This window comes from Pseudonaja textilis, chromosome 4 (assembly GCF_049901715.1).
Source record: "Pseudonaja textilis isolate UNSWEBS1 chromosome 4, rPseTex1.2, whole genome shotgun sequence".
Lineage (NCBI taxonomy): Eukaryota > Metazoa > Chordata > Lepidosauria > Squamata > Elapidae > Pseudonaja > Pseudonaja textilis.
Window position 1 is genome coordinate 19,066,154 of NC_141993.1, and position 21,285 is coordinate 19,087,438.

The window sequence follows — 21,285 nt, forward strand, 5'->3', positions numbered from 1 at the left end:
GGCTGAAAAAAACAGAAGAAACCAGAGAGCAAGGCAAGGAAAAGCGAGCCAAGATCGAGCCTCTCTTTTCATTCTTTTTGAGAGCATCTGGGATGGAAACTGGCACCATTTACTGAGCTCATCTTTTTACACTATGCCACATTACCATTCCCTTCCCCATGAAGTTTTTGTTGAATAATTGCCCAGCTGAATTTTGCAGTGATTTGAGATGAGGTCATCCCATCTTCAAAATCCCTCAACGTTTTCCCAGAGCTTTTCCTATAATGAAATTTTATTTTTCTTCCTCCCAAATAAAATACACGAGCAGCTTGCCTATTTATCTGTTGGTTTAGTTGTTTATTTCCATACTGAAGTTCTCTATTCTGTCTTTCTGCTGGCAGGGCACTCGAGGCAAGGAACAATTCTGAAAATTGCACTTAATTGGTAGTGTCCGTGTCTCTTCATCGTCACCTTTACGAGAAGCATAAAAGTGTACACACATATTTTTTTTTTCTCCTAAGGGAACAATTAGCAGTTGAGAATCGCTGTGTGTTTATGTTTATTTTCATAGGAGGGATTAAAGCTTGGAAATCTGACCAGGGAATTTGTGCAACTGAAAATCATATTTTTTTTCTTCTTCTTCTTTTTGTCCTGTTGGGAAAAAAAGCTGCTGAGGTGAGCTGCGTATCGAGAACCCTTGAGGAATATTCTAACTGCATATAAAATAGGCCTCTATCCTGTTACTCCTGTTTTTTTATATGCTCTAGATTCTTGCAAGCTTATAAATAAAATCTAATCATAACTTTCCATAGATATAATACAACTCAAAAAAGAGGAAAACTAAAGAGGGAACTTACCATAGATCATACATTTTTACAAAATGGCTGTAATGCCAATCTGTTTTATTCATACAGAATCATGAGTTTTGGTATATAAAATATAAGCAGAGAAAGTATTTAAAATATTAGCAGGGGAAAGAGATGTTTCTCTAGATAAATCTAAATATCCAGAGGACACTTGTAGACATGTGAGAGGAGAATAAGCACAATCTATCACTGTCTTTCTCTTTTTCTTTACCCAAGTGAGAATTAAAAGTGTTTCCACCTACCTTTTTACCCCCCTTTCATTCAGTCTCAGAGACTGCTTAGACCAGGGGTCCCCAACCACCGGTCCGCGGACCGGTACCGGTCCGTGGAACATTTCTTACCGGGCCGCCGGTTTTCTGGGCGCCGCCATCTTGTTTGACGAGAAAGTGCTTCCGGGTGAGATTTTCCAGTTGGAAAGCGGTGTTTGGGTCCTGAAGGAATCCTTGCGCCTTACTTTCATTGAAGGGTGGGGGGGCTTCGAACAAAACTAAGGTGCGAGGATTCTTTCAGGACCCAAGGCAAGGCGAGCCAAGCGACCGTCCTGAAGCGAAGCCCATCGACAAAGGTACAAAGGAGGAGTTGAAAGTGGCGGGGAGAAGCGGGGGACGGCTGGCTGGCCGGTCGCTCAGCTCACCTTGCTTTGTCATGCGTGCTGATGCCGGTACCGGGCCACAGATCATTTTGTGATGCCGGTACCGGGCCATGGCACAAAAAAGGTTGGGGGCCACTGGCTTAGACAACTCCCTGCAGTTTTCTTGGCAAGCTTTCTCAGAAGTAGTTTGCCATTGTCTCCTTCCTAGGGCTGAGAGTGTGTGACTGGCCCAAGGTCATCTGTCTGGTTTTACGCCCAGGGGTGGGCTACTGCGGGTTTGCACAGGGGTGAGCAATCCTCTAGCTAGGATTCTGCCCAGTTTGGCGAACCCACAAATCCCATGCTGGGCTGGCCCTGCCCATCCTTCCCTGCCCCTCCCCTCCCAGGAGTCTCCACCTGGCCCGTTTTGGATGCCAGGTGAGTACAGGGCCTGCATGGAGTGGGGGATGGACCTCCCGGAAGTTTTTGTGAAGGCTGGAAATGGCCCTGTTTCTGGTCTCTGGAGAGCCTCTGGAGCCGTTTTTGCCCTCCCGGAGGCTCGAGAAAAGCTTCCAGAGCCCGGGAAGGGTGAAAATGCCCCCCTACCGTGGCCCAAGAGGCTGACTAGGCCACGCCCACCATGGCCACACCCAGCCAGCAACTAGGCAGAGAACCAGTCGCTGAAATTTTAGAAGCCGACCCCTGTTTATGCCTAAGTTGAAATTAGAACTCACAGTCTTCTGGTTTGCAGTCTGATACCTTAACCACTAAAGCAAATATAGGAATCCAAATTTGTTTTTGTTCTTTTTGAATAAAAGGCCAGTCAGTTTCATCAAAGCAAACAAAGGTATCTGATTTGCCATTGGGTTAAATCAAATTGGCAAACCACAACATCACATTATATTTTGGGAGATTTCTGGCAAAGGAGGCATATTGCTTCTATCCTCCACATCCATTGTGCTTCTTCAGACCACAGTAAAAAACTAAAGATGTAAAATACATCAAATAGTAACAGACGTCCCCATCTTTGCTTTTAATCTGAGGCTAGAATTACACTAGTACTTCAGATCTGGCTTCAGAAATCCGGATAACAGATACCAATAGATGGGTACAAGAAGATACAGAAAACCCTAATTCTTTGTTGCCGAGTAATGATTATTTGTGTAGTCCAGCTCTGGTAACCTTACCTGGTGTTAATTATTCCTTTTTCTGAATAGTTTCAGAAGCTGGAATAGTTATATAGTTCAGTAAGTAAAAATGAATCTCCAGCAATCCAGCTCTGGGATTTTTAAATAACTGGGCCTTATCTTGGACGCCATTTTGTCGAAGTTCTAAACAGAGGCAACTCCAACCCTGAGAGGATCTCTAAAGGTCCAAATGACTTGTTATGAATGGCCAAAAGACCCTAGTGAGTAGATGTAATTGTGGTACTAGTGTTAGATCTACTAATCCTTTACATGTCTGGTTTTCCCCTAGTATGTCTATTGTAGGAAATTAAAATGTCTACTCAATTTACGGGACTTCCATAGCGCTTCCATTTTCACTACCAAACCATCAGGAAGCAATTTGTCGGCATCTGCCATAGTCTTAATTTCTGCCCATCTAGAAGGAAGACAAACAAAGAATTAAAACCAGTTTTTCCAAACTATTGCAACCAAACAGAAACAGTAGCTTGGCATTATGCAAGTTGGATTTGACCCAGGCTGGGGAGAAGGAGAAACTGACAAAACTCTTGTTAATTTCACTCCTGTTTATTTTGTGCACCCTGTTGAAAGTGACCTACCAACTCCTCACGTCAGTATCGTCTGACCCTCTTCAGGAAGATGAACAAAGCAGCAGGAGAATGGAGCTCCCATCAACCTCTCCCTCTCTCTCTCTCTCTCAAAAAAGCAAATCCTTTTAAATATAAACTCCCTTCAGTGCAATTCCAATGACTATACACTACTGTCAGTCTGAAAAAAGGAAAAGAAACCAGCTCAATTTCCTCAGCTCATTGATCGTATGACTGGATGAGCCCTTTCCTTGGCATTATGTTCAACAAATAAACTAACAGAAACAAACAAACACTTTTCAGATACCAGCACTAGACTCTGCTATGTGTTAGAAAAGAAATAAGAAGAATCTTGTCCTTTTTTTTTTTTAATAGATAAGGCCTGTACGCTAAATTACTATTATTTATAGTCTATTTTTCCAAGTGCCAAGAACTACAGGGAACAAAGTGGTGACATGGTGATGGGCCTTGGAAGGGATGCAATTTCATTCCTTAATGCCTTCAATTACAAGGATCAGGTGTCATGTCATTGGAACACCACCTGCTAGTTGTCTTGCAGAGCTACTATCATTCAGAGCAGACAACAGGGCTAGACAAGGAGTCTATCTCTAACTATCAGAGGCTAAGATCAAACACAGGGAGGCCATAATTTCATACCTAGTTGGGAACTTCCTTATCAGATATGGACTAATTGGACTTTAGCTGTAGTTACTAGGGCAATTCAGAGGTAACCGAGAAGTGAATGGCTGAAGAAGGTAAACAGGTACTGATCACAATCCTAATGGCCCCACCTCTGGATGTGATTATGAGAAACAAATTGAATAAAAACCCTACCAACCAGTTTGGATCAATCTTTGGACCTTTTTCTAAATCCTGTAGATTTCCCCTTGTTTCCAAGGCTGGGTTTCCTGAGCTCCATTGGGAACAACCTTGATCTCACTGTCCATTGTTCTGTTAGACAATTATACAATGGGGTAGCACATCATAATCAAGCAAACAGTATCCAAAGCATATTGAACATTTCAACTGTGGTCATCTTTTCCACCGAAACCTTTTGTTATTTTTTTTTTCTTATATCCCATTCATCCACTCCTGGTGGGATAATTGAGTCTATTTCCCATTATATCATAATAGTCGTGCTTGGTTGGTTAGGCTGAAAGATCATAAATAACCCAAGGTATTATAGTGACCTTCATGGCTGGAGGATAACTTGAATTCTTGCTATGCTAAGGACAAGAAAATTGTGGTTCTAAAGTTGTTGCTGAACCGTAGCTCCCAACATTCCTTTTTCTTGGTTAGCTAGAAGTTGCTAGAAGAAGCTCTGTGACATCTATCAGATTTATTTATTTGTTTGTATCCCACCTTTATTATTTTTACATAACTCAAGGTGGCAAACATATCCAACACACCTTCCTCCTCCTATTTTCCCCACAAAAACAATCCTGTGAGGTAGGTTGGGCTGAGAGAGAGTGACTGGCCCAAAGTCACCCGACTGGCTTTCATATCAAAAGTGGGACTTGAATTCACGGCCTCTTGCTTTCTAGCCTGGTGCCTTCCTTAATGACTAAACCAAACTGGCTTGGTGCATTAACTTCCCACAAAGTAGCTCATTCCAGATGTGTTGGATTTCAACTTCCATAATTCTCAGCGAGCTGAAATTCAAATCAGATTCATTCGGTTTGCATCTGGTTGGAAGGAGCTGAAGTCCACAATATTGTCTAGGAGATAAGTCGTCAGCTCTAGAAGGCAAAGCATGTGGGATCTAAAAAAAAAAACACCAAGCCCATCAGCATAAATCTTTATTCCCTGGGCATTTGGGGTTTCCAAATGCAATAAGAAGGAAAGGTCACCCTGCCTTTAAAATATTGTGTGGAAGGAAACTTTTCAACCGGGAATTAAAACTAAACAGCTCTGCCTGTTCTTGCATTGGGCAACTCAAGAGCCATTTTGTGGAAATCTTTAAGGACTGATAGGGAGATCTTACGTGAACCCTCAGAAGTAAACTTAGGCAAGTTCAGTGGGATGAAACACTGGAAAGGATTGTACCATGTGAATTTGAGTATCTCAAAAGAAAGCCACAGAAGTCAGGAAGTTTATTTTTATCAGAGGTTTTTTTTTTTAAAAAAAAGTTCTGATCCCAAAATGGAAATGGATGTAATACCAAATTTTACTGAGGCTGTTTGGGTTGTAGCAACAAGCCCAGTAGTGTTGCCTGGACAAAAACCTGCAAAGGGAAAATCCACAAATATACCAACGACAGAAGACCTGCGCTTGTCTCCTGACCTGTTCCCTACAGGCTTGTATTTGTTCCTGCAGTTTGCATACACTGTGTTCCCAGCCAAAGCCCTTCTGTAGCTGGGTTTGTGAAGCAGAGAGGCAGCTGTGACGACAATGGCTGCAGAGTCGGCTGCCTGCTAACAAGGGCTTGTTTATTTCTTGACTAGGATACACACACATGGAGCAGAGGACAGGGGCGGAGCTGTTCCCACAGGTTTCTAAGAAAGGGCGAGTTAATGTGTTCCTGCTGGAGAGAGGCAAAAACAAAACAACAGAAAACACACAGCAGAAAAGATTAACAAGGCAGAGCCAATAGAGGCAGATAAGGGGCAACAGAGGAAAAACACACATTAATAGAAGGAGAAAGACATGATTAAATTCAAGAAGAACCTAAGTTCAGTGCCATCAACCAGCATGCAAACTTTCTCATACTGCAGTTCTCTAAGATTTTAGCCTGGGGCACCTGTTGTTACCTGATCTTTTTGAGGTACTATTGCACAGATTGAATCTGGGATTCTCCACACCATTTCTCACACAAAACTGTAAGTCTTCCTCAAACAAGACAACCAAATGCTTCTCAAGTGAGCTGTCTAGGCAGGGACCAGGAAACCTGTATCTCTGGGTGCCATTTGACTTGGCCAGAACAGAAGTCTCTTGTCTTAGGAATTCTTACAAAGGCTGCTTTACAAATAATGCGTGAACCACACGTTCATGTCACATATGAAGTCAGGTGTGTGGTGTGTGTGGAACTTGGAAATAAACTTGGAAATAAACCTAAAGTTCATTGCGAGTGATGGTTGCAAATGGGGCAACTGCATTTTTGGTGGGTTTTATATCTATGTTGATGGGAACTGGATGACAAGGAATGGGGAGAAACAATTTTCTACTCTTCCTTGTATTCACACAAACTGTTGGGCAATTAAATGAAATCAGTTCACACGATCGGAAAGCAGTCACCTATTTGTCCTGATGCACAGTTATAGTAATTTATCTATCAATGGGCTATCCAAAATCTAATATCACAATTTACCTTTTACCACATTACATCGTACTTTTTATCTGAAGTTCACAAAGCCAACGGGGTGTAGAGGTGAGAATGTGGCGTCTTTCTACTCCCTGAGCTTGGCTGTTTTCTTGCAGATATTTTGTTATCCAACTAGATAACATCATCAATGCTAGAAGGGAGTGGGATTTGTAGCCTCTGTTGATATACAAGTGACTTGCTCAATCAGTGTTGGTGGGAGTGTTTTCCTCTTGGTGGTTCCTTGTTTAGGCTGTTGTTTACTATTTCATTGTTTGTCTGAGTTGGTAGTTCCGGGATTGGGCTTTTGTTTACTGCTTGTGAGACCTAACCCTGCTCCCTTCTAACACTGATAATGTTACCAAGATGGGTAATGAAACGTCTGCAAGAAAACAACCAAACTCTGAGAGTAACAAAGGTCCTACAGTTCAACTCTGAGCTACAAGTATTCTTTTCTAGAGGTGAAGGTACCCCATCCACCCTGGGTTATGTTCATGTTATGGCTGTGTGGAGTTAAATAATAGGTAAACACACTATGTTTATATTACATCTGCAGAATTACTTTTCAGGATATTCAGCCTGCTTTAAAGGTTTAATGAATTACATTCAACTTTCCGGCCAAGATGGGCTCCCAAGCCATCTAAAACAACTCCTCCAGAGAAAATGGCAGTGAAAACTTCCTTTCACTGCAGCGCAAAGAAAATTCTTCCTGATGCCACAGGGAGCTCTCTTTTACATATAGGAGGAAATACAAGTTCTCTTGTTTCAGTCTGAGATCCAGAAACAGGCAAATGTGGAAACCTTCCTAGCTTTTGCAGAGTCTTAATTTGATTGTTAAGTGAATCAGGTTTCTCCACTGACTTCGCTTGTTAGAAGGCCTCAAGGGGGTGTCACATGACCCCAGGACACTGCAACCATCATAAATATGAGTCAGTTGCCAAGCATCTGAAGTTTGATCACGTGACCATGGAGATGCTGCAATGGTCATAAGCAGAGGTCCCCAAACTTGGCAACTTTAAGACTTGTGGACTTCAACTCCCAGAATTCTCCAGCCAGCTATGCTATGCTGGCTGGAGAATTTTGGGAGTTGAAGTCCACAAGTCTTAAAGTTGCCAAGTTTGGGGACCCCTCGTCATAAGTATGAAAAATGGTCTTAAAAGTCCCTTTTTCCAGTGCCTTTGTAATGTCAAACAATCACTAAATGAAGAGTTGTAAGTCAAAGACTACCAATACTATAGCAAGAGTGGCACTAATGATCAATAAGGGCATTTGTAATGAGGTGAAGTCAAAGGGTTGGGTGTAGGGCTTCATTTGCATAGTTGCAGCTGCCATTGTGACTTTTTTGACCCTATCTTATGGATATTCCCCCAAAAAAAAAAACTAGCTTGACCCAGACCTCTCTAGGAATTGCTGCCAATCTAAGGGAAGGTAGTGAGTTAACTAGGTTATAAGACTGAAATTAAGTTGCAATTCAAGTCTTCCAAGACTGACCAAAGTTTGGCTAGAATAATAAAGAGTAAATGAAATGAATAAAAAAAAAATCTCAAAATGAAATGCTGTCCAAATCTGAAGACTGGGAAGCCGGAAAATAAAGAAACAACACTAAACACAAAAGTCTCCCACAAGAACAGCTGGCTATTGGTGATTTCATGGACACAACCATGGGATGGATTTGGGCAACAAAACAAAAGTAGTTTGTTAATTACTTGACTAGCACTGATGATGTTACCTAACCTTGTCTGAGTAATGAAACATCTGCAAGAAAAAAATCAGGCTCAGAGAGGACACAAGGACTCCTCATTTCAACATTGAGCTACAAATATTTTGTTTATTTGTTACTAGCGCGATACCTGTGCTTTACTATGAAACTATGTGGTTGGGCTTAGTTTTGGGGGAGGAAAATAAGAGGAAAATTTTTTGCCTCTGCCTACCAGCATCCATCAGTATTCATCTGGCTCGGGTCCTGTCAATGTGTGAGAGAGTTGATGGCTGTTTGGAAAGTGAAACAGTATTTGCTGTGTGAGCAAGAAGGAGACAGCAAGGAGCCTTGGCGTGGCTTAACTCAACTGCTCTGTACTAAAGCTGCTTGGTGGTGTGAAACTAAAACTGAAACTCCTCTCCTCTGCTTGTGCTTTGCATTTGGGACAGATTTCTTTTCAGGTGGGGAGTGGGAGTAGAACTCCTTAGCATCAGAACATGTTAATAATAATATAAGAAATACTAATGCTCTGAGGGTCATTTTGAATAATCCTTTCTTAGTGAGCACCTAGGAGCCAAGGGGAACATACATGCCAAATTTCAAGTTTGTAGGCTTTGTAGTTCTGGAGATTTTGTGGTGATGCAGGAGTGGTATTTCACTTTTATTTTATTTATTTATTTTATTTATTTGTCAAGCAAATATTAGATAACAGGTATAAGTATAAACATGGTTATGAATACATGAAATGGATACGAATAAAAAAGAAACAATAGGACAGGGACGGTAGGCATGTTGGTGCACTTATGCACGCCCCTTACAGACCTCTTAGGAAGGGGATGAGGTCAAGAGTAGACAGTCTAAGGTTAAAGTTTTATATATATATATATCCTTTTGGGGGGACAAAGTTGAACTTCTCAATTTGATCTGCAGTGTCCACCCAAGTATATCCAACTTTGCTGTTTTTTGAGATTAGCCGAAACTGATTTGAAGTTGCCACTAGTGTAACATCAATAATAATATCCCTCAGTTAGTTTTCTTAAATTTGTTTCAACCTCATCACTTTCGTATGGGAAAAACGATTGTTAAATTTCAAGGATGTCTTGCATTGTTATCTTCCACTGTTTGTCATTTAAAACATCTATGGAGATTCTCAGTCATCCAGGCCATGGTTGTCCCAAAGGTGTTTTTTTTCAGTGGGCAACTGGGCTTTCTTTGTTTTTCCTTAAAGATATTTCACTTCTCATCTAAGAAACTTCTTCAATTATGATGTTCTAACTTAGTTGTCATCTAAGAGCCTGTCACAAACCCACCCTATCATACAGAAAAAGTTACTCCACTCTTGTAAAATGTAGATCCTCTGGGGAGAAAAGATTTCAGGGCAGGAAAAAAAAATATCACTTAATCTTTGTAGCAGAATGACAACTAAAGATGGAGATGAAGACTGTTACAGGAGGTCAACTTATTCTCTAAAACTCTCAGGAATGGGACAAGAAGCAATGGGTGGAAGCTTATGAGAGGAAGATCCAACCTGGAACTAAGGAGAAACTTTTTGACAGTAAGAACAATTAGCTAATGGAACAGAGTAACCATTTGTGCAGGATGGTATATCATGGGTAAAGGGTTGGACTAGAAGACCTTCAAGGATCCTTCCTGCCTTGGAGAGTAAGCAGACAATTAGCTGATTCTCCTAAAGAAGCTTTCAGAGAGGTCAGAAATACGTAGTAGGGGGGTCATCAAAGCCAAAATGTCAACCATAACCCTGTGACACATGATATACGCAAAAAAAATTGGTGAGGCTTTGATTACATAGTTGTGCTGCCATCTTGACTTTTTTACACATACATGCACAGCACACACCTTATGGACACCCATGATAAAGAATGCCAGCTCCCTGCATAGCCCCATATTTAAATGTATATTCTGAGATAAAACTTTTGCTTTGCCAGTAGTCTGCAGAGGCAAGAAAAGCCATAAATCATTCCTAGTTTACCACCACATACTGAACTGAGGAATTCCTAGAAAACAGCATTCCAGCCCCCACATTGTTTTCACAAAGACCAATGCCTAATTCTTGTGGATTCCTCCTTTTGGCAGAGAAATACATGTTCAAGAGCATTCTGATAGTTCCCTGAACACAACCACACTTGTAATTCTCAGAATCCAGACAATAATATCTGGGCCATGCAATATGTACTGCCAAACGTAAAGATTTCTCAGCCGAGTTTTAGATGTTCTGTCCCTTAATTTCTTCCTGCAAGATTAAAATAAAAAAATCTGGCTTCCTTCCAGCAATTCGTGTTCCTACGGCTCCAAAGAAAGGAAAAGAGACAGAGATCCCCTTTCAAAGATGAGTCAAATGTCAACACAGAAGGCGCCCACCATTTACAACTCAGATGGAGATAATCCAGGGCAACCATTGCCAACATGTCATTTGTTCTTGAAAGCTTTCAGATGAGATTTTTTTTTTTGAAATGTTCATGCCTCTGAGGTTTGAAATGCATGCCTCATTGACACTTGATCGATTGGACTGGATTTCTTTAATCGTTGAGATGACACTCTAAAATAGCACTGCACTCTAAAATAGCACTCAACATTAACATCAGAAAGGTACTACTTAAAAAAACAGCAAGAAAGACACAAATCAAGCAACAAAACGGCAAACAAATTCAGTATTATTTATTTATCGTATTTCTGTACTGCATGTCAGACTTGAAAAACCAAAGTAATTAACCGAAACAAAATTATCCTTACCAAGCACTAGAAGGAAAAGATTATATATATTTTTTCACACAGTTTGAGTTTAACACAGAACTATTGTTCATTCCATAGCAGATTATCAGAACTCAATCCCATATTTTTAATGTGTGCAGAACACAGAACACTACAGAAAGAGCAACACTGCACCACATTGAAACTCACAACTTATATCAATTTTTCACTCTGATCCAAAAGCAATGGAGAAAAGTCAGTCAGATTATATCCTGTTTAATTAGGAGACTTCTGTAATAGATTCTGGGAATGCTGTAGATATAATATATCTTGGCTTCAGCAAAGAATCTGATGAATGCCCATATACAAGCATAGCATGCTAGTTGGGTCAACTTGTGAACTATGCCTTTGTATGATAATGGCATGGATGCATGGCTTACTTGGAAATTGTATAGTATTTTAATTTAAGTGGAACTGAAGATAGGGGTGTAGAATAAAGTCCAAGAGTGCAATGTGACAACCCTGAAGTCATTTTCTGGGTAAGAATTTGTCCCATATAAATCAGCTCACCCCCATTCCCCAAACTCTTGTCTTTCATGAAACCCTAATGACTTTTTAGTTCAAGACATTTTAATCTGTGCCCATTCAGAAGGCAATGAATCAAAATGGCTATTACAATACAAATGCTGGAAGAGGAAGAAACAATTTAAGATGAAGCAGAGTTGACCAACCTTTGTGTTACTTCAATATGAACTAGGCCGTATTTTTTTTCAGTTGTAATATATTAAGCAGTAATCTGGGATAGGTATATCTAAGAATGAATCCTTTGGACATAAACAAAGTTACTCCTCTACAAAAATTAGATTATAGTGAGAATTAGCCTTTTCTCACTTTAAGCTATGAGGCTGACAGAGGTTGCATTCAAATTACCTGAAGAGCATTAAACAGGAAAAGTTTGGCTTTTTGCCCAAACTCAAGGAAAATATTTACATTTGGTTGAATCCTGTCTCTTACCTGCACTTCACTGTTATTGAAATCAATGGGACATTCATTTCCTATTGATCTCAATGGAATTAAACTATGAAGAACAAAGTTGACATCCAATCCACGCTATAGATTTTTAGACACAATGAAATAATCTCCTGTCACGCTCTTTACCGAGCTTGTAATATTAAAAATGGAGCCCCGCACAGAGGCCATCAGCTTCATCATGGGGCCAGGGATGATCGGACCAATGATGCTGGAGCTTGCTTGGCTCAGAAAGTGGGATCCCGCCATTTATTGAAAGCAGAATGGTTTGTGGATTTGTGCCAAGCATCCAGGGCAGGGAGGATGAGACTACTAGAGAAGTCACCACCAAGCGGCCAAGGGCTGCCCCCCAAGAGACTGAAAGACGAAACCGTGACAGCAGTCAGGCAAAGGGTGAGAGCTAAAAAAGGCGAGGAGGCTAAAACATAGGAAGAACAGTTTCAGGAAGTGGGTATGTCTAGTCTAGTGAAAAGAAGGACTGTGGGTGACAGGATAGCGGTGTTCCAATATTTGAGGGGCTGTCACAAAGAAGAAGGGATGATTTTCCAAAGCACCAGAAGGCAAGACAAGAAGCAATGGATGGAAACTAACCAAGGAGCAAAGCTACCGAGAACTAAAGAGAAAATTCCTGACAGTCAGAACAATAAACCAGTGGAACGGACTGCCTTCAGAAGTTGTGGGTGCTCCACCATTGGAAGGCTTATAGAATAGAATAGAATAGAATAGAATAGAATGGAATGGAATGGAATGGAATTCTTTATTGGCCAAATGTGATTGGACACACAAGGAATTTGTCTTGATGCAAATGCTCTCAGTGTACATAAAAAAAAAAGATTCATTCATCAAGAGTCAAGAATCATCAGGTACAACATTTAATAATAGTCATAGGGTACAATAAGCAATCAAATCATACTAGGAAACAGCCAATGAAAATCATAAGGATACAAGCAACAAAGTTACGGTCATACAGTCCTAAGTGGGAGGGGATGGGTGAAAGAAAGGATGGGAGGATTAATAGTAGTAGTAATAGGTATCTTTTTAAGTAATCTTAAAATTCTCTTTTAAGAAGAGACTAGATAGCCATTTGTCTAAAATGATATAGGGGCATGATGGCTTAACCTATGGCATGTGTGCCACAAGTGGCACGCAGAGCCATTTGTGCCGGCACATGAGTTGCAGGCAAACTTACCTCACTGTGCATGCGCGCACCTCACCAGTGATTTTTCAGCTGGTTTGAGGCCTTTTTCGGCCTCCCAGAGGCTTGGGAAAAGCCCCTGAAAGGCTTTTCATGACAAATAATAGGCCCGTTTCACCACTTCCTGTAATACCAGAAGTGACGAAACAGGCCTATTATTCGTCTTGAAAAGCCTTTCAGAGGAGGGCGAAAAAGGCCTCAAACCAGCCGAAAAAATCAGCTGTGAGGTGCAGTGCAGGTAAGGGGGGGACATGGTAGGATAGCACGCACATGCCCAGGGGGTTTGGGGGGGCGCACATTGCATTCTAGGTGCTGGCACATGACTGCGTATGCACTGGTGCATGCACAATTTTTAGCACGGGAGCCCAAAAAGGTTAGTCATCACTGGTGCAGGGATCTCCTGTTTGAGCAGGCAGTTGGAAGACCTTCAAGCTCCCTTCCAACTCTGTTATTCTGTATCCCACTCTCAATAATCCACATTCGACTCCCAGATCGCTGACAAACATAGTTTTCCTCCTTGCTGTAATATCTACCACTAAGCAGAAATGTAATGTAATGGATGAGCTTCTTCCATCATTATACCTCCAAGCTACCCATGACCCCTTGATATCCTTCTGTCTGCACTCTGCAATTAAAAGGCATCAGAGCTTTGCCCAACAACAACAGGCAGCACTTCTGCTATGATGTCAGCCCACTGTTTTTAAACATTTAGCGATGATTAAATTTTAAACAGAATTGTTCTGCAGGTTTGCAGTAAAATGGTGCCTTTTTCAAGGAGAAGACAGCAATCCTAATTATACAGTATGCCAAACAATAGCAAGCTTTCCAAAGTCTTGTCCTTCATACCCATATATTAAGCTGCATTTCTTCTTCCCTTTGCTCATTACCGCCATTATCACAGAGTCAGAAAGCTGCTCCGGAGAACCTGTTCTTCAGCTGGGAATTATATGGTTCTGTCTGACTGCAAAGTTAGCGCAATTAATTGCAGCCAGGCTTGGCTCCTGAACATTTAAAAATGTGGGCCATGATACATTTGGCAATGTCTAGGATCAGTTGCATGTAAATCTTTGATTCTTGATAATTCCTCCCTTTTTAACTACCAAAAACTCCCCCTTCCATCCCTTCCCCCCCTCCCCCCATGAAAGCAATGTCAGAATCATTGGTAGGGAAACCACAAGGGAGAAAGAGGGGAAGGGAGCAAAACAGAAATTATAGTTGAATTTAGGAACAGCTAATGCTAAATGTTGGCTTAATGGACTTTTTCAGTTCTCTGCATTTGAATTAGCTTTATATCAACAAAGAGGCAGGACTGGGGAATATCATTCCATATGGTCTAGCCTTAAATAATAATTTAAAAATTGAACCACAGCTTGGAAAAAAATAAGCCATATAAGTTTAGTTGTTTTGATGCACATCTAGTATTTATGTAACTCTGTATCTTTAAACGGAGTTTATTTATTTGTATTTATTAAATTTATTTGTGACCCACTTCACTGTTCATTTATATACATTTTTGTTTACTTAGAAAAAGAGGTAAGTTAAATATTTAGGAGTTTGGTTGTTAACTTGATTTCTTTTAGTTTAATATAGCGGGGGGTTCAACCTTTGCTAACATTTCGTTTTATTTTAGGTTTTATTACTTTTATTTAATTTAGTGGTTTACTTTTTTAAATTTTATCTTTATATATGTACATGCAAAATAGTTTAGTTATCTATTTAGCTATTATTATAAAATTATTATTATAAAATTGTGACATAGTTATATTATTCTGCTGTTCAGTGATGGGATTCAAAAAGTTTTACCATCAGTTCTGTGGCTTGGTGGGCATGGCAGAGGAAGGATACTGTAAAATCTCCAATCAGAGGTGGTAGTTGCCGGTTCTCTGAACTTCTCAAAGTTTCCACTTCCGGTTCTCCAGAACTGGTCAGAACCTGCTGAATAACACATCTGATGGTGTTGGTTTTTAGCTAGCGCTATCTTGTTTCAGAGATATTTCCTTACTTAAACAGAGAAATGGAATGACCAAGGAATGTGAGTGACTTTTGACTTCCTGCCATTGGACCATTGCTGATCAGTCTCTGATGGCTGATGTTGGGACTGGTCTCCAGAATCACCAATCACAGTACAGTGGCACAGCAGCATGGTAGCACTAACGCACTGAAGAGGCCACCAATTTGTCAAATTTCAGTCCCAAAAGAATGATGGGTCCTGGTTTTTGGATGTATTCCATGGGTTTGCCCATTTGAGGTAACCTTGGTTCAAAAACTGTTGTCCTGTGATGCATTGTTTGGCCCAGTTTTAGGTTACAAACAGACACAAGAGTTTTAGTAATGTATAGTAGATAGTTAACCTTTAATTTTTTGAAATTTAAATATAAAGGGAAAAATCATAATTAAAAAGTATCAAAGATACAAACTACTTGAGCTCAATCCATATCTAATTAGTTCTGAATCCCAAGTAACTGCTGTGAAATGACTTCACCCTTGGTGTGATTGCATTCTCTATTTTTGCCAGACCCTGAGACATACCATTATTACAAATACAAAATAACTCTGAGATGTGAAGTGATGTTACACTTTAAAACTCACCACAGTCAACATTTGAAAATATGTCTTCCTTTACAAACCTCAAGTAAAATGATGGATATATTCATGAGCACATCTTGATTCAAAGAGTGTATTTTAAAAAAATATTTGCACTTTTTAAATGTTTAAGTGCTAAAAGAAAAAAAAATACTAGAACTGAAAAACATTATTATCTCTATACATTTCAGAACAATGTCAAAGAAATTCTACACACACAAACACATATATACACATATAACAGAGAGAGGGGGAAGAGGGGGGGATAGATTTTTATTTGAGGCATATAGTAAAGAGTATTCATCCAAATTACCATTTTGCTTCCTGTATTCCCAACAATCCATTCCAGGAATTAACCTACTTTTTGGTGCCTGAAGATTATCTGAAGATGCCTGAAGGTTGAATCATTGCAACTGGACTAATTTTGTTGTGGTTAATTTGAGAGAGTTTCACTGCCCATCCAGGTAGCTTCCTCAGTCAGGCAAGGCAGTTAGGCAGAGAGTCTAATTCAACCTTCAGACATCTTCAAACAACCTTCTGACAACTCTACCTGGATGATTGAGAAACTTCATCAACTATTTTTGGGTGAATTTTGGCTTAGATGTTTTCTGGATTGATTTTGGGCCAAACCACAAACCAAGCATTAACACACATATTTACATATATACTTGCACGCAGAATTATCACCGTAGCAATAAAAAATTAGCTGCACTGGTACTTACATCTGGAAAGTATGAAACAAATTTATTTCCACACTAATTTGGAAAGTTGTTCCTGTAATTTGTCACTGATAGATGCTCCGTTTAATTCCTTAAACCTTATGTTTACATCTTTGAAAAAAAAAATTAGAGTGTGTCACACTTGTTCTTTAATATGATGTAAAATGCAAAGGGCAAAGAACAGAAGAAATTCAGATAATTCAAGTCAGCTAAAACAAAGCAAAGCAAAGTCAAACTTAAGCCAGCAACAAGATGCCTGATGCAACAGAGACCTCCAGATGGGTATCAGCAATTGCAGCCAAGCTGCTTCCCAGGATTTATTGTTGCTGGGGGTTGGGAGGAGAGCGAGAAAGACTGCTCCAACCAAGTTTGGGGGAAAAAAATGTCACGTAGCACATGTCTCACATGGAGAAGATGAAATGGGGGAGGAGGAGGAGGGGGCTTGGGGAAAGTAGAAGGGTTAGGAAAACCCAGCAGCACAAGCTCGGTTGCAGCTGGCCAATGCAAGGGGAAGAAAACCGCCGAGTCAGCAAGTTCAGATACAGTGGGAAACTCCAGAAGTTGCCAAATGAATTCCTGCTTGTTCAAAGACCCTAGAGAAATTTGGAAGGGGGTTGGGGCTCTATGCAGCTGCTCACAGAGCTGCCTGGAACCCTCCAAGACACAGGCCTTGGCTCAGGTCCACCAAGGATGTACAGCTTTCATTTGCAAAGCCTGCAGGGGTTTAATAGACAAGGCAAAATGTTGGCTATCAGTATATCCCAAGTTGTATTATACAGAGTCCTGGTCTTTGTACCAAACAGGAATAAAAACACAGAGAGTGTGCTTTTCAGGCAGTGTATTTCTTTACATACCAGTGGCTTTGAGTGACTCCTTCTCCAATCCATGGAGGGCAGGTATCAAAAATATCACAATGCTGGACTGACTGCCTTATTTTTTGGCAAGCATTTTGAAATGCAACGCAGCTAAAAAGGTTGGAGCCTCAATTGCACAGCACCATTTTCTTGACTTTTTTGATCCTTTCCTGCAGATACTCCTTGCTATCTACAATGCTGTACAATAGATAGGTTAAAATATACAACCTGTGCCTTACAGGCTGGTTGGTTGGCTGGTTTTCACAGTGGAGTTGCAGGAAAGACGCAAAATGCATTAGTGAGAAACTCAAAATGTATTAGTGAGAAAATCACAGTATCCTTGGCTAACTACAAGGATGCCAGACATAACACAATGTGCCTTATGATGTCAGAATGCAAGCTCTATGCTTTCAAGCTGCATCGTGACATTACACACTAGTATGATGTCAAGACACCGATGAACCAGGATGGTGGTAGCTTTGCTAGGTTCACCCATTCCCCTCTTGTTTTTAGTCTTTGTTCTAAAACCCAACTACATTAACAAGTAACTCTGTGAGTAAATTTACTGCTAACAAAAGGAAGAAGAACAATGCTGGAAGGTTAAATTCACAAGCCAGTGTTCCTCAACCCAATATCCTTGAGATTTGCATGGATTCGTAATCCCAGGATGCCTGACGAGCATATTTGTTGGGGATCCTGGAACTTGTAGTCCTAACATATTTGAGACTTGGTTGGGGAAGGTTGTTCCGAGATTCTGATTCCAATACCTGGCAGTGAGGTATTTTGAATATGTCCTAAAAGTGGTAGGTTGATTTGTAGGATTGGTTTCATACTGTGTAGACTTTGTGAATGCTTGTATATACAGACTTGATGCTATCTAATAGCTATTCAAAACACACAGCATGTTGTACAGTTACAAAATACCAATTAAAACAATCCAAAGCAGCATGGGGCTATTAAGATAAACAACCTCAAAAGTAAAAGAGAGCAAAAAAATATTCCACATAAAATTTTGGCTGAAACTCAGGGACTTTAATGGGCTTTGTAGGGCTGACTTACAGAGCTGAAATCACAGACACGCAGCCAGGAACACCCGTCCAATTCAGCAGTTTTTCCTCTTTTAAAAGGAAACTAAATAAGTGGAAATACTGGCTGGCTGATGTAAAGCAAAGTTCCAGCTCTTGGTGGTATCTTTACTTGCAAAAAATGCCTCTGAGTCTCGTCAAGGCCTGAAAGGCATTCTTAAAACAGGAGGGGGGGAAGCAATTTGGCCATAATCCAGGGCTTTTATATGGAAGGGTGCCCAACTATAGAGGAGGTATAGGAGACAGAGATTAGCAAGGACCCTCCTTGGAGGCTTAAAGGAGTGGTGAGGATAATTCTCATCAGTTTGTAATCAAGTACTTAATGGGTATCTGGTGGCTTGATGTACCTCGTATGGCAGCCATTTTGTGAATAAGACATGCCTCCCCCTCATGACAACCATCTTATGGAAAACCTACACAAACCCTTTTAAGCCTCCTCCATGTGTCCATTAATTCAAAGAGCTGCCTACCTCCTTATCTAAAGGAAATAGAGGTTAGGTGAGATATATGGATTCTTGAACCATATCTAAGAATAGTTGAACCATCAGTTCATGTAGTCTTCAACTTACAAACAGTTGCTTAATAACTGTTGGACATTACAATGGACTTCAGAGCTATTTATGACCCATTTTCAGAATTACAATTGCTGCACACACACACACACACACACACACACAAACTTGCAATCACTTGAATACATTTGGGGCACTTGCCAACCGGCTCACCTTTATGGCAAATTTGCAGCATCCCACAAACACGTGACTGCATTTTGTGAGAGTTTTTGCCTGGTTTCCAGTGTTTATTTCTAGTTTCCTGCAAAAAAGAAAAATGCTCATTGAGAGAAATGGATTCATTTAATGACCATCATGTTCACTTAGCAACTGGAGCGCTTGCTTAATGGCCATTGTAAAAAAATGTTTGTAACTTGAAATCCCCTCAGATGATGTCTCCACCTACAACCGCAATGACCTATGACTGCAATTCCAGGCTCCATTGCAGTCATAAATCGAGGACCACCTGCATTGCAGAAAGAGGAAAAGATAGGAAGAAAAGAAACGAGAAAGACGTAGTAGTCACTGAATGGTTTCCATCTGTTCACATTCTGGTTCTGCAAGTTTGCATAGGAAAATTGGGGTGGGGGTGGGAGGAGGTTGTCTTAGTAGGCTAAACTTTCCGTCTTCTCTCTCTATAATCCCCTCCCTGTCAGCACAATTAAACTTTTAGATTCAGGGTTGGCAGTTAGCCAGATGCACAATTCTACACCCCTTGCTGCTACATGACCCACTGGAAAAAAAGATAACCCAGAGAACAGCATCCTGCCTGAGTTCCCAGGAGACATTTCTAATAAAGAATTAGTGGAAGCTCAGAAATAAAGGCACTTGGGTTAGAGAAAACCACACCTTTTCTACTGCAGATCTTCTGTTTTCTCCCATCCGTTATTCCAGGGCTCTCCAACCTTGGCAACTTTAAGACTTGTAGACTTCAACTCCCAGAATTCTCCAGCCAGCTAAGCCCACAAGTCTTAAAAGTTGCCAAGTTTGGGGCCCCCTGCATTATTCATTCGATGTTCCTACCATAGAGAAACAGGGTGCTAAGATCTTTCAGGATAGTGTGTGACAAAGGCTTCTGGGTCAGGCTGCAACTATTTCAACAGAGCTTGTTAATCCAGGAGTTCACCTCTTCTTCCCACTCCCCTCCTATGAATATCACTTCGCTTGTATCTTTGGCCAACAAGGAAGCGTATCTTACTTCAAGGCACCTCTGTTTCCTCCCTTAACAAAGGCAGGTCAGAAGCCTGCTTCTCCACCCTTTCAGATCATGCCAAACTGAATGTTCCTAGGGCTGCTTCCTGATTCATATCAGCCACTCCACAGCCTGTCGTCCATTCAATCAAGATCTGAAGCTCTGGTCTTGATGAGCCACTGGGGGTTGCAATACCATCGAGATAAGAAAAGAGAAGCAAAGATTTCTCTCGGAATGAAATGGTAGATTTCTGGACTCGCCTCAGTGAAGGGAAGTCAGCTATTTAAGCAGAGCTCTATACAAAGACATTGGTGTTTGTTTGTTTTTAAATACCCACAAAAGAATTTATTTTGGTGATTCTTCCAAATCCTTTACAATTTATTCTTTAAGAACTTAATTGAAGGGGATTAGATTTTGAGAAGAAATAGCACCGTTTTCAATGATTATGTTTTGTTTTGCTGATTGGAATATTTTTTTAAAATCTTCACATAAAACAAGATATGCACAAAGAAAGAATAAGCCTTTCTATGTGGAATATTTCTGTTTTTTTTTTCTGGGTGAATCCTGTACATAGGAATAATTTTAGGGAGCATGCGGGGAACATATCCTTCATGGTATTTAGTTTCCCCTTTGTCTCCACCAACATTTGGCCAATGTTGGTGGTGCCTGCAGGATTAAACCAGCAAATAGGTACGGGGTTAAAAAAATCATCTCTATATTTACATCCTATGGGCAAACAATAGATACAAACTCAAAGTAAACCACTCCAAAAATTGATTGCGGAAAATATGATTTCAGCAATGGTGGTCAATGCCTAGAACTCACTACCTGACTCTGTTGTTACATTCTCAAACCCCCAAAACTTTAACCTTAAGGTGTCTACTGTGGGTCCCACTCCATTCCTAAGAGGCCTGTAAGGGGGCGTGCATAAGCTCACCAGCGTCCCTATCATCCCTGTCCTACTGTTCCCATTTATCCATTTATTCATGCTCATTATATATATACTTACGTATATACTTATTTGTCAGTTCATATCTTGAAGCTATGAGAATGAGAGTACTACAAGCAGGTTATTGTTCTCTTCTGTGTCTTCATGAAGTTGCATTCACCTGACGATTAGTCCAAACCTGAGATAGCTATGAATCATCCTTAGCATACTGGAGATAACTTCACTGACAACCTGA

At 40.5% G+C, this 21,285-nt stretch overlaps 1 long non-coding RNA gene across 1 annotated transcript in view; it reads left to right on the forward strand.

Moving 5' to 3' along the window:
- The first annotated feature begins 5,735 nt into the window (after positions 1-5,735).
- LOC148125764 (uncharacterized) overlaps positions 5,736-21,285 on the forward strand; it is a 37,149-nt gene continuing 21,599 nt past the window's right edge. The window contains exon 1 of the long non-coding RNA XR_015743416.1: positions 5,736-6,006. This is a non-coding gene — a long non-coding RNA (uncharacterized LOC148125764). The remainder of the gene's footprint in view (positions 6,007-21,285) is intronic.